We start from the raw sequence: 13624 nt of genomic DNA on the forward strand, positions 1-13624 counted from the left end.
TATCGGCAGACCGATATATATATGTTGGGCTTTAATTACCAGCATAGAAATGAACTGCCTCACACAGGTCACATTACAAACGGGTTCAGCTCTATGTTCCCACATTTCTAACTTCTTTTTCAAAATTAGGCCCTATGTTCCCACAGGGTTAGGGTTAGGGTTATATTTTACAACTGCATTCATCGCCCAAAAATTTCCCCCCCAACTCGTCCGGGTCTACAGCACTCAGTGTCACAAGTGAATCTTTTCGGCCCATTTGGGAAACAAACTTGTAAATTTGTGAAATTTGAAGATTCGGCTCCATAAGTCCCTGGTTATGCCAATGCTCAAAGCCCATGTGCTGTGCTGTATCAGATGGATTGGTCAACCCAATGAGGAGCCTGGTCTACCTGATCTTGTGAGTGCAAAAAGACGGCCCAATCAGGACAGTGTTGTGCCCACCCCAGGCTTAATTTGTAAATTATTGCTCATGAAGGACTTTCACTCGTAGCCTCACAGAGGTACCAGGACACCCCACATGTCTGTGGGACGGAGGGCTGTGGGAACATACGGTCTACATTTTTAATAATCTCTTAGAAATGTGGGAACATAGAGCTTTGGGAACATAGGTCCTAAATTTGAATAATTTCTTAGAAACGTGGGAACATAGAGCTGTGGAAACATAGAGCTGTGGGAACATAGGTGCTGTGGAAACATAGACATGCTCCCTTACAAACAGCGGTGAAAGAAAATGTGTCAGTTATTTTGGATTTTAAAACAAAGTGTGTAAAAAGGCTCTGGTTCAGATCCCATATCTGCCCACAGTCTTTACAGTGTGTGATCCTCACATCATGTATAATATGTGATGTTTGGATTGAATATTTTACTCATATGTCCTAACACTTTAATGTCAGGTATCTGTTAGAAATAAACGTCATCACTCTTCACAGTGGTTTGATAATCTTGAGAAGAAGAATTAATTTCTTCTTATATACACAGAACCTAATTGTGATCCGCTGGAAAAACGTGATGCACCAATCAGAATTTAGCAATAATGGTAAAAAAAAAAAAGGTAAATTCCTAATAAATAATAACTAAGGATGTTTTTCCCAAACCATGCAGCTTTTTTTTCAGTCATTGATATTTACTGTTATAGAGAAATATATATGATTTAAACAATGTGGCTTCAAGTTCATCCAAGCCAGCTGATGCACTGTGACTGAGAAGAGAACCTGATGGCTCTTAGGTCATAACGGCTATTTACTGGGAACTAGGGAGAGGTCTGCTTAAACTGCCATTTAACAAAGAGTGTAGCAGTGATAATATGATACCTGAGTAACCAGTGTCTGTCAATGCTTTTTAAAATAAAACATGTTATTAGCATTTAATGCTACTGTCTGATGAGGATTTTCTAACCATACCAATAATAAATGGATCCACTTCAAAATATTGTGTGTGTATCAGATCTGATTAATCTGTTTCCTCTGTGTTGTACAGCTCTGTTGTTGTCCAAAAACTGTTAAAAACACGTCACTGAGTCACACTGCTGCACTGTGTGACATGTTCCTTCATTACACACACACACGCACACACACACACACTGTAGTTTATCTAACATCAATCCCACACAAACTGTCCTGCTGCCAGAAATATTCACTAGAGCTCCATATGAGGATTCATCCACCGCTGAAAATAGTCCCTGTGCCTCCTGTTTGAGTAATATTTAATAAAAACTACAGTGAGCAGCTTTTTTAGGAAACTACTCTTTATAAAGAAAAAAAAAAGACACTGGAATAGCAACCAGTGTCCAACTGACACTGTATTTTTGGGATGGATGTTGATCCTGATAATAGGAAGTAAAAAGATTCTGATATTAAAATATCAGCCAATAATATCACAGACAGAATATCTACATACACACTTTTTTTCAATGATCCTTCAAATGTGCTTATCAACACTTGTTACACAGATGTAATGTAGGGATGATATTCTACACATTAACTATAAACTATTGTATAAAATGACATCAGTGCACTAACACTGTCAACTTCAATAGGAATTTAATTATCATTATTAACTATGAATAAAAAACAACAACAAAATTACATATGTAAGTACATATTTAACTTGGATTATGAAAAAGCATCAAATGTATTTATTATTATTTATTCAGTATTAATTCTATTTTTTCATCATTATTCATTTGGTCTGGAAAATGTGCATCACAGTTTGACAAAGCCTGAGGTGACATCTACAAATGTCTGCACCAACAGTCCAAACAAATACAAAGGAAGTGGAACCAGTACACTTTGGAATGTCTTGAAATAATTAAGTGATTATTAGAATTGTTACAGATTTATTTCCTGTCCATAAACTAAATAAACTCAGTGTTCCAACCCTAAACAGCAGTTTGACAGACAGAATAAATTATTGGATTTGCTGACAAAAGAAAAAGAAATATAGAAAAGACAGACTATCTTTATCTTCCTCAGAGGGACATGTGTTCCACAGCCTGCACACCACAGAACACACCTACCAACGGAACTCTGCCAAAATAAAATATAGTACATACAATTAACTAAATCTATTAAAAATTCATAGCTGTTTGTAGCCTTCAATAGCTTCTACACGAATATTTACGAGAAGCTCTTAAAATGCCGAGACAAAAATGGAAATGTCAATATCTTAATTTCCATGACAACATGGGCAAAATACATCTGCCGATGAAGACCATGTGATGATTGAAAGCTCCAGAACAGCTATCACGATTTCAAGGAAGCCAATCCAAAAAAAAAAAAAATCTATCTTGAACCCGCCTCCTGTCAGGAGCTGGACCAATCACTCAAGCTTACAGGTCTGCATTATGCATGGTTCAGATTTGTAAAGTCTGCGTCAGAACGTCAGAAATGATTATTACTGACACATCAATGCATCAGGATTTTTGATACATTTATTTCGACTTTTCAAAGGCCATTAGGGTGTGTGTGTGGGTGTGTGTGTGTGTGTGTGTGTGTGTGTGTGTGTGTGTGTGTGTGTGTGTGTGTGTGTGTGTGTGTGTGTGTGTGTGTGTGTGTCTCAGATGTAGCAGCCAGGGTTAAGATTGATCTGCACTGTAAAACATAAAAGCATCTTAAAATCTCCACACAATCAATGTCCTTCCACACATCCACTCTGTCAATAACTCTGTATTATTTCAACCAGGTAAATAAACTGATAAATTGTGCTTAAACCCATCAAACATATCCATCAAAAACGACACACTACTACATCACAGGTCCTGTAAAAACCTGTCAGAATACTCTACTAGTCTTCATCTGTATGCTGCTGGGGGCTGCCAGGGGACCCGGAGCTGGAAATAGGAAGAGGAAGGACTCCATCATTGAGAATACTACAGTTCATTCACACTCTTCAACAGCAGGGACCTTTCATTCATACAGACCCACTATCATGATGTGAGTGGAGGGCTGAGTATATCAAGGTCTGCCAACTTTTTCAGAACTGAAAAAAGGATGTGGGGCTTACACTTTTTTTTTTTGTGTGACATCCATGCTGAGATGAAAATGTGTGAAGTGAGCTCCATGTTCCAAAGAGGAGAAACAAACAGCTGGTTGAAACTGATATACTGCTGAGGAGGACGAGTGAAAGGAGGGGGGGTGGGGGTGGGGGGGGTGTAGGTTCCAAAGCAATGACAACCGCTTTCCTACCGCCTGTCAAACTTTTCATGTGACAAAAATGTGACTTTTTAAAAGATTCTGCAATCCACTAAAAACTAAAATATATCTAAACTATATCATCAAATAACATCCAATCCCTGCTCATGTAATGTCACCATCTCTTCACCTCATCTATTACCTCCATCTGCAAGGCTTTGTGTGTGTGTGTGTGTGTGTGTGTTCAAATCTATTTACAGATTACAATATAAACTCAAAGACAGTGATAACAGTCATCTGTGAATCCATCTGCATGTGACTCATGTAAATGTTGGGGAGCAGTGCAGCAGCAGAGGAGGAGAGGGAGGAGAGGAGAGGCCAATTCTGGTCAACAGACACGAAACGAGCTCCTGTAAACTGCAGAATAATAGGCAGCACACATTAAATATTGATCTCCGTTTGGTCTCTAACGTCATCCAGACATCTACCTCCGTTTATCCGCCGCTCAGGAAACAATCAACCGCCCGGCCTGAATAAAGCCTTGCCCTTACAGTAAAATGTTGGTTATGCTGTCAGGCGCCAGGCAGCCATTTAGGTGCATATGGAGCCAGTTGAGTCTCTACGTAAATGGCTGATGCATTTCGAATTTTTCTTCCTAATTGCTGAGAGGCATCAGCAGCCGCCGGCCTCCTCCCAGCGCGTTTTTTTTAATCCGCAACTTCAAACCTCTTTGCTTCAATAAAAAACCTTCTAACATCTCATCTGGTCGCGATGCTCTTTTTAAAAAAAAAAAAGAAACAAGCGAGCAATATATTTGGAGGAGCCTGGCTCATTCTCCAGTCTGAGTTAACCCCTAGAGACTCTGGATCAAACAATGAAACGGATTGGAGGCATTCCGCACAACGTTTCCATCACAATGCAATCACAACATCTCCGTTAACACTTGGGTTTTTTTTTTATCAACACGTAAACTGAATCGTCGGGTTTATGACATGTACTAATGTTTCTGCTCAAACTCCAGACCTTTAAATGTAAATGAACAGTTCGAGGCGACGGCTGCTGGTCGCCAACATGTCAGCCCGCATCAATAAATAGCAAAGCAAAGCCGCTCTATTGTCTATCAGAATATCCACCGGTAGAGAAACGACACAACAACTAGCCGCCCTGCCGCCACACGAATCCCGCCGGTGCCGTTTCAAAACATCCCCAGCCGCAAGCCAGGCCTCACGCACATCCTCGGACTCACCTGTGTCTCCTTTCGCCTCAGTGTGTACCGTCTCCGGGTTCACGGTCCGGTCCTGACGCGCTGCAGTGGCTCCTCACCACCAGTCCCCGGCACCGGCAGTCAGCACTGAGCCGCTGATTGGGCCTCGGCAGACGCTCACCCCCTCGGTGCAGCCAGACAGGACGCTCATTGGCCAGGCAGTCGCTCCGTGGAGCCCAGACAGACAGTTGAATGGTTGTTCGTCCCTCCAGCAAATCCAGACAGATAGCCGATTGGTCCTCCGGCGCTTGTCGTTGGTGGCACTCAGACAGCTGATTGGCCAGTCATTTCCGCGGCGGAGACAGAAAAACAGCTGATTGGTTGGTAGTAGTGTTGTTGTCTGTGTCTGGACGGAGAGCCATGTTAACTCCGATGGACGGAAGAAACAATGTGTTCGTTTACATTCCGTGTAGTAATCGGGTTATTACAGGAATCCTGCATCATTTCTCTAACACGGTGTATACCGGCTTCACTGACTGCAGGCAGGGATTCAAAGAAACGTGCTTGCCGCATTTCTGCTGGAGAAGCATGTTTTCTTGTTATATCTTGTTTTTAACGGCGTGTTAATGCACGCATGTGCATGACAAAGACCCAAGACAAGGCGTGCATATCTATGACAGCAGTGCAGATGGGTGATAGGAAACGTCATCACACATATCCAAAATAATGCAACCTCAAACAGTTGTCTGCACTCACTACTGTCACTACCCGTCCTGACAAAGATATCCTGCAGCCTGCTCTGTCACACACTTCACACATGCCACGGTTCAAAAGTATTGTCAGAGGTAGAAGAAGAACCTGATGAGCTGTATGCAAATGCAGCTTTTATTGTAACCAGGTTATTACAGCGCATGAATGCGTTATCCTGACTTAACCTCATTTCTTCCTATAGCCCTCAAGTTTGCGTAAACGTAGACAGTAACGATATAAACTAATAGGCTTGCAACGAATCAGGTCGACGCTCGGCTCCATTGTTAATTACCCTAGGTGTTCCAGCTCCTCTTTAAAACACTGAGAGTAACTTCATGTTTAGATTTTTAAAAACTGAACGGTTGATTTGTTTTAATATGTTTCCATCTCTGATAGTAGTATCACCAACAACATGCAAATGGACCTTGTGACCTACTTTGCATACTGAAAAAATCAATGATTTATCTTCAAGCCTGTAGGGCATTTTTACATCTAAATGTGTGTGCAGCAGCAACTGCATGATCCTGTACATGAGGTGATCCTTTGCTTTCCAATTTCAGTCCTGTCACTAAGCAGAGACTGCTTTACAGGTCCCTGGTGCTGTATCATACTGTTTCTGTGCATGTCATGTGGTTCATGTGTGGCTTTATTTACCTACATGAGGGTCAAATTCATCCACACACTATTTTTGGAATTGAAAGCAGGGTTTTCTGCTGTCTGGTAAACCACAGTGTGACCTGCAGATAGGACATTGTCATCTGAAGACACAGCCATGCAATGTTCTAATTTCACATTTCAGTCTCCTTGTTTACAGGCTGAAGACAATGAATGAAGTTAGACATTGCTGGTAGCAGCTGTTTTTATTCACCACCATGCAGACTGAGCCCTCTAGTGGCTCCATATATGTTAACATCACTGAAGTCTACAGTGTGAGTGTTGGTATTGTTACAATGCTCATTGTATCTCATATTTAGAAAGACAAGTCAAGACTTCAGATGGTGTCCATATTTAGAGCCTGTAGATTTAGTTCCCTGTAGACTTGTCCAGGCAGAAGCAGCAGAATACTTGACCCATAGCTGCAACTAATGGCTTCATAGTTAATAAATCATTGAGTAATTCTGTATAGATCAGTGATGATCAGGTGTTCATACCCCTTCAGCAGGACCCTCATTTTTATCTTTTTAACTCTTAAGTTTATCTGGTATATCACTCCAGTGAAGTATGACCTCTGACCTCTGAGCTGCAGAGCAAAACTGACCAATGAGATCTATTCATCAGTAACTTACTAATATTTCCAACTGCAGACTTGAAGGATTGTTCTAAAGACCTTTTATTAATGACTTATTAACATTTATGATTGCAGATGACCCACTATATCATTCTGTTGGTTTATTAAAAGTGAGAAGCTTTAATAAGGTCATTGATAAAGGGTCATCATTTATTAATGATTTTATTAATATTAGTATTCGACCAGGGGCATTTTCACTGCCTCAAGCTTTTAGATTTCAAACCATGTAGGCAGGTAGGCTGAAGGCTGAAGAGGGCCCACTTACTTACTGAAAATCCTACTCAACTTTTATTGTAGCATGGAGCATCTTATAGAGGGTGGGGACATACTTTATTGCTTATCCACACACAATAAAAAAAACAGCCTGCTTCATTTATGGTTAATTAAAAGTTCTGTTGTTTTTGGGCAACAGTTCACTTCTAGTCACTTACTTAGACATTTAGTAACATGCAGTGTTCAAACAGCATGGAGCAACATCGTTTTAATAATCCCGCCTGTTTTAATGATTGAAAACACTGCTTTAGTTATTTATGACATACTTTAAAAAATAAAAATAAAAACCCCAACTTTTTAGCAACTTGTACTATCTTGGAATGCCAGTAAACATTGTTTACTCATAACGCTGTATCCATCCACCCAACATTTCTGTGCATGCCATGGCACAACCTCATGAAGACAATAATACTCATGGAAGCTGCATACAGTTACTGAACACAGCTGTTGTTCATCAAGAAATAGTTACAGCAGATAACTGTGTGTGTGTGTGTGTGTGTGTGTGTGTGTGTGTGTGTGTGTGTGTGTGTGTGTGTGTGTGTGTGTGTGTGTGTGTGTGTGTGTGTATGTGTCACACAAGCAAATCAAATCAAATCAAAAAGATCTCACTCACAAAAGAAAATGAAGACGTGTGATTTCTGACGAGTTAAGTGTGTGTTGTTCACAGGTTGTCATTTGTTTTATTGGAAGGCAGGAAGCCAGGACCATATGTGCTATTATTAACATGCTCCTGCCTTTGATAAGCAGGTGATACAACTCTCTGGTACCTGCATGGTTGTCATTACTGATGTCACAGTGGGTGCAGAACAGAGCAGAGGTAAACACAGAGGCGTGGTGGCAGCAAATAGAGCCTTCATTAGGATGGCTCTCTTAGGACACACAGAATTGTCTGGGAGTTGATGATCCTGGGTGGACAAAAGAACATCCAACCTGGCTGTAATATTTATCACACAGAGGTCCAGCAGGCAGAGAGTGGAGGAAGAGAAAGGCAGGAGTGGCTCACAGTAATCATCGCAGAAAAGGCTCATGTTCAGAGTGATGCTTTCTGACCGATGACAAGATCACTGTGGCCTGATGGGAGAATATGGCAGGGGGGAAGGATGAGATAACAGCTTGTCCAGCATGTCACTGAGAGCTGAGCAAAATGCAGTGATAGATAACAGTGACTCATCATCCTTACTGTATACATGCAGAGTAAGACACAAGCAGAGAGTCTGGACACTCTTTGATTTCCAAGTTTATTACTGAATAGCTGAATTAAACGTAAGATGAGGGGAATACATGTATACATACATCAGGCACTACTTAAAGAATGAGTACACACATTTACAATTGTGTCTAAACAGTCAGCTGTCCATGTGAGCAGTGAAGGGGGTTTTCTTTGCTATTTTTTTTAACATAGAGGTTAAGAAAATGAATGTGTGTATATAGAGAGTTCAAAGAAGATAAAGAAGAGTCCTCTGCAAAGTGGAAGTTAAGCTCTTTCTTTTCTGCTGAGCAGAGGTTTGAACTTGAATCCTATCATGTGGACACAAGTCAGTCTCGAGTCATGACTTCACTTACAGACTTTTGACTTGGAATGACTAAATATCCTCCCCACTTCCAAAGAGTGCAAACATCAATAGAACCTATGCACTGCACTGCAAATAACTGCAGCCTGAGTCTACAGAGTATAATGAGCTGGAGTGGTGACAACTTCCACCATAAATTTGCCCTGTTAAAGTAAACAGCAGCAGCAGCAGCAGCAGCAGCCCTGAAGCTTTTTATTCCTGCTGCTGATAGTTGAATATGGAGCATACAGTATCCTGACTGTCACCAACATGACTCAACCTCTCTGAAGCTCATGGGAAATGGCATGTTCCATTTTGATGGCATGTACCACTGCCAGATAAAGCTGGTTAGGTCAGTATATACTCTATAATAGCCTGCAGCCCACCACTGAGCCCCCTCACCAATGAGGTACAACTGTTACATCACTATGTGCTGAACCCCCTAATTTACACTATATTTTTTCAATATAATCATTCACTCTGCACGCATTTAAAGACAATACTTTCTCTACAGTTACCACTGAACACAGAGAGACGTAAAAAGCTAGGACCAAATCACAACAAAAGTCATCTCAAGGCAATTTATACATAGAGCAGGTCACAAAAGAACACAAAGCCAACTATAGCATCCAGATGTTTAAGGTGGTGGCAGCAGCATCAGCATCCAGGATATTCTCTATAATCCAGTGTGGACAATATGGTAGATGATATGCTTTCTTTTTTTGAAAAGAGAAACAAAACATTTCATTTTTAACTTTTGAATTAGACATGTTTGTTAAAAAAAAAACCCAAACTTTATTTATTGTCATCATTTAATTTTATGCAATTTGCGCACTTATTTTAATATAAGCTACATAGTGATGACAACATTTTTTTGTCAACATAAATAATGTGATTAGGTGTGTCACTCAGTGATACAACATAAAGACAGTTAATTAACATAGAAAATCAATTACAATATTTTTTTTTTTTTTACTGTGGGTCACATTAGGAAAGGTCCAGCTAAAAGAAATGAGTATATGGTGTTTTTACAACTCTCAAATGTAATAACACTATGTAAGGGTTACATTGTTACATTGTATATTGTAGTCATTTTAAATTAATTGAAAATTAATTGAAAAAGAGAAAAAACAACAAGACAAAACAACAAGACAACAAAAGAAAAAAACACTTTGATTTATTTCATATTTGAAAGTCTGCTTGCTGTATGCCATAGGTCCAGAGGTGTTTCAAGGTTTCCTTCCTCAGGAAGCAAGCATCTTTTAATATCGATTTAATAACTTTATTTATATGTATTTTAAACACAGTAGGCCTGATCATCAGGAATTGAAAGTCTAAATGCTCAGTATGGATATTAGAAACCTCATGTCTGGGCTCTCTCTCCGTCATATCATATGTCAGTATTGACATGGAGCAGGTGTGACAGAGGCAGGCACACTGAGGAATCTCATTACTCAGAAAATACAGAATCATGACTGTAAGTGAATTATAGACACACTCATACCTGCCTCCTCCGCTCTCCTGCTGCATCACTGTGTCTGCAGCCAGATATGTTCTGTTCAGGCTTCTGAAGATACATTTAATCTGGACTTTCAATCTGTTCAGCACTGTTTACCATCTATCGAATACTGCACAGGATTATATTCAGCCTGCATATAAGCTTCACACACACACACACACACACACACACACACACACACACACACACACACACACACACACACACACACACACACACACACACACACACACACACACACACACACACACACACACACACACACACACACACCAATACACACACACATACACACACACACACACACACACACAATGTAATTTTCCTGGCTCAGCTTGTGTTCTGTCATTACTGGCATTCATTACAGTTATTAGAGTAAAGTGTACACACTGTATGTGCAGTATACAGTAATTTGGTGGTTTGAATATATTCTGTAGTATAAGACTATATTTGTCATGAATCAGATATTTTACATTTTGAATTTCCAGCACTGTTTATATTTTGGTAGAATTGAAAAGACACATTTCACATATGTATTGATTTTTACAGTTATATATTATTGATCTTTTTAACTGAAACATTGAACAGGGTCACTATAATAAGCATAACAGGCAGACTCATAATCAGAACAGAATAACTGACACTAACTAAGGTACAGAAAGGCTGGATCTTTCATGCAGCTCTTCTCTCCTCAGCCCTACACAAAGAGCCCACACATGCACTGGAAATTTCCCAGGATGTATCTCTGTCACAAAGGTGGCTACCGCTGCAACACCCTACACGTCACCCACCTTAATTAACCAATGGGCATTGATCCTTGCGGCTCCTTGTTCAAGCTAAAAATATTCTCAGTAGAGGGCAGAGCGTGTGGCCGGAGGCAGGCGGATGGATGCAATTAAATAATAATAGCAATACATTGATCAGATTGGATCATTGGTTTATCAGATCGTCAAAAAAAAGTGTGCGGGTGAATCAGCTGGAGGACAGAGCAGTGAGAGTGATGCTTCAGCACGTTGGACAGCTCCGCTCTGTAACAGGATTCCGTCAGGTTCTCTTCAGCTCACTGACAGCACAGAGATAAGATCAGCCTCCAGGTAACAATACTGCAGCCTGTGTGTGTTAAAGTGTGCTGATAGATACGGTTTAGTGGGTTTAAGTGAGAATCGGTATATGTATGTGTAAACTGTGTTTGGAGAGGGATGAGGGCGCGACGCACCGCATGTCTAAGTAATGCAGTCCAATCCATGGAGCTGAAAATGAGGGAAAAATTAAAGAAAGAGTAGAATGCAAGATTTATGTGGCAGGTATTTGGTTTTATTTCGGAAAAATGTGTGTGTGTGTGTGTGTGTGTGTGTGTGTGTGTGTGTGTGTGTGTGTGTGTGTGTGTGTGTGTGTGTGTGTGTGTGTGTGTGTGTCATATTGGTACACCTGTACGTTTGAATGGGTTTTTAATGAATACAGAATCACTGCTTGTATAGTTCTTTGGTGCAGGAGCACACGTTGAGTCCCGGCTGTGCGCCAGCAGGGGGCACACATGCACCGCCTCTCGCTGCAGTTTTAAAGGCTCATTCCGCAGTTTCCTGTATTTGAGCTGAGTATGCAATGTTATACACATTGCACACATCAGTGCCGACCACTTAGAAAAGCTTTTGTGCTCTACTTTCCTCAGTTAGTTTTTGAAGCAGACATTAGTGTTCTAATGCTCAGCTGCTTGGTAACTGACCACAGAGAACATCAGGACATGTTACCTACATGAGGATAAACTGATTTGAGTATTGACCATTGGACACGAGTCTTTGTTTGTTCTTTAACACCACTTTTAAAGTTGATCTGGATCTGTTGTCATAGCAACAAGTTATTAAGTGCAAGCCTGCTAACATACAGCTGCATCATCATAACCAAGACTTGTCAAGCTGAATCTCTAACATGAAGCTGTTTTCGGATATAAATGACTATTTTCTGTTGTTTTTAAAAAAATTGTCAAATAATTTAATAGATATTTAGATTTGTTCAAGTGTCTTCTGGCCTGTGTCATGTCATCAACATCACATATAGTCAATTAGTAGCTTTATATGCACACCAGTGTCCCTGTCATCAGTGTTATCACGCGTCTATCATATGCATGATATTATATAAGATTAAGAAACATGGTTTTTAATTGCTGAATGACTAATAATACTGTGCAGATCTCTTATCATCTGTTTGAGTGTCTATCTGACTTTCACTTCTAGATTATTTTTGTTTATTTTTTCTACATTCTACAACTTCTAATGTTCAGAAAGCAATACATAAACCTGCATTAAAGTTGTTTAAATTAATTTAGTTGTTTTACAGCTGATAGAAAGCACAACCTGCTCAACAGTCACCTGGTTTCCTGTAGTATTTGGTATAGTATCCTGCTGTATTGATTCATAGTGAAAGGATGTTAATGTGGATCTGTTGTGGCAGAATTATTAAGCTTTGTGTAGATCATTGTTTTATCTGTGTTATCTCTTGTGACTGGAGTTAATATACATGTTAAAATATGACACATACCTGTCACACACTTGCACAGTTTTCAGTCACTTAGATGACCTGGTTATTCATATTTATGTATGTATGATTCATATTCAGTAGTGTGAGCAAATAAACTCCAACTCATTTGCAATCAATGTATCACTGGCGGTGAGTGCCTGCATGGTGAGAGTGCATTTATTTAACAGTGAAATGCCATACTGAATGTTAATGTTACAGACCACCCTGTGCCAAAAAACGTTCCTTTTCCTTTTGTAATGATTAGTTTTTGGGCTTTTTGCCTTTATTTTGATAATAGAGGGCAGACAGGCTGACTGGAAACGTGAAGAGAGAGAGAGAGCGAGAGATGAATGACCTGCAGCAAAGGTCCCTTGCAGGAATCAAACCAGGGATGCTGCCATTATGTGGCATGCACGGTAACCACTCGACTACCAAGGCACTCCAAAAAACATTTAAAGTCATGTAGATCATCAAGATCTTTTGGTGTAATGTTCAGACTTTAATTTTCACGCTAAAAAGTTCAGAGAGTTGTTAAATAAAATTATTTCATTGAAAGAAAGGATCAACTCAAATTTAGTTTGGAATAGAATGAGCAAAACAGATACATCAAATGTATCCTACTTATGATGATGTGATGGTAGCATTAGTTATTCAGTTATTCAATTTGGATGAGAATGTGTCATTTCAGCATTAAAATGTATGACGTACTCATATCAAAGGCGTACATTAAATACAGTCTGGCTGAAAACAGTATTTTAGTTCAATTTGAGTTTAAGTGGGATGCCTGTCAAACTCATCATATTGACATGACGATGTCACAGTCACATCAAATCAAACCATTTATAGAGCAGATGATAATCTACACTTTGCTGTGCTCAGTATCAGATTCTTGTTTTT

At 39.8% G+C, this 13624-nt stretch overlaps 1 protein-coding gene across 2 annotated transcripts in view; it reads right to left on the bottom strand.

Moving 5' to 3' along the window:
• The window catches only part of gatad2b (GATA zinc finger domain containing 2B), a 47166-nt gene extending 42201 nt beyond the window's left edge, over positions 1-4965 (bottom strand). For both annotated transcript variants that reach the window (XM_062436013.1, XM_062436012.1), the window contains exon 1: positions 4876-4965. The gene's annotated coding sequence lies outside the window, so the exon portion shown is untranslated. The remainder of the gene's footprint in view (positions 1-4875) is intronic.
• Between the last annotated feature and the right edge of the window lie 8659 nt (positions 4966-13624).

The sequence above is a fragment of the Scomber scombrus genome, chromosome 16 (assembly GCF_963691925.1).
Source record: "Scomber scombrus chromosome 16, fScoSco1.1, whole genome shotgun sequence".
Classification (NCBI taxonomy): Eukaryota; Metazoa; Chordata; class Actinopteri; order Scombriformes; family Scombridae; genus Scomber; species Scomber scombrus.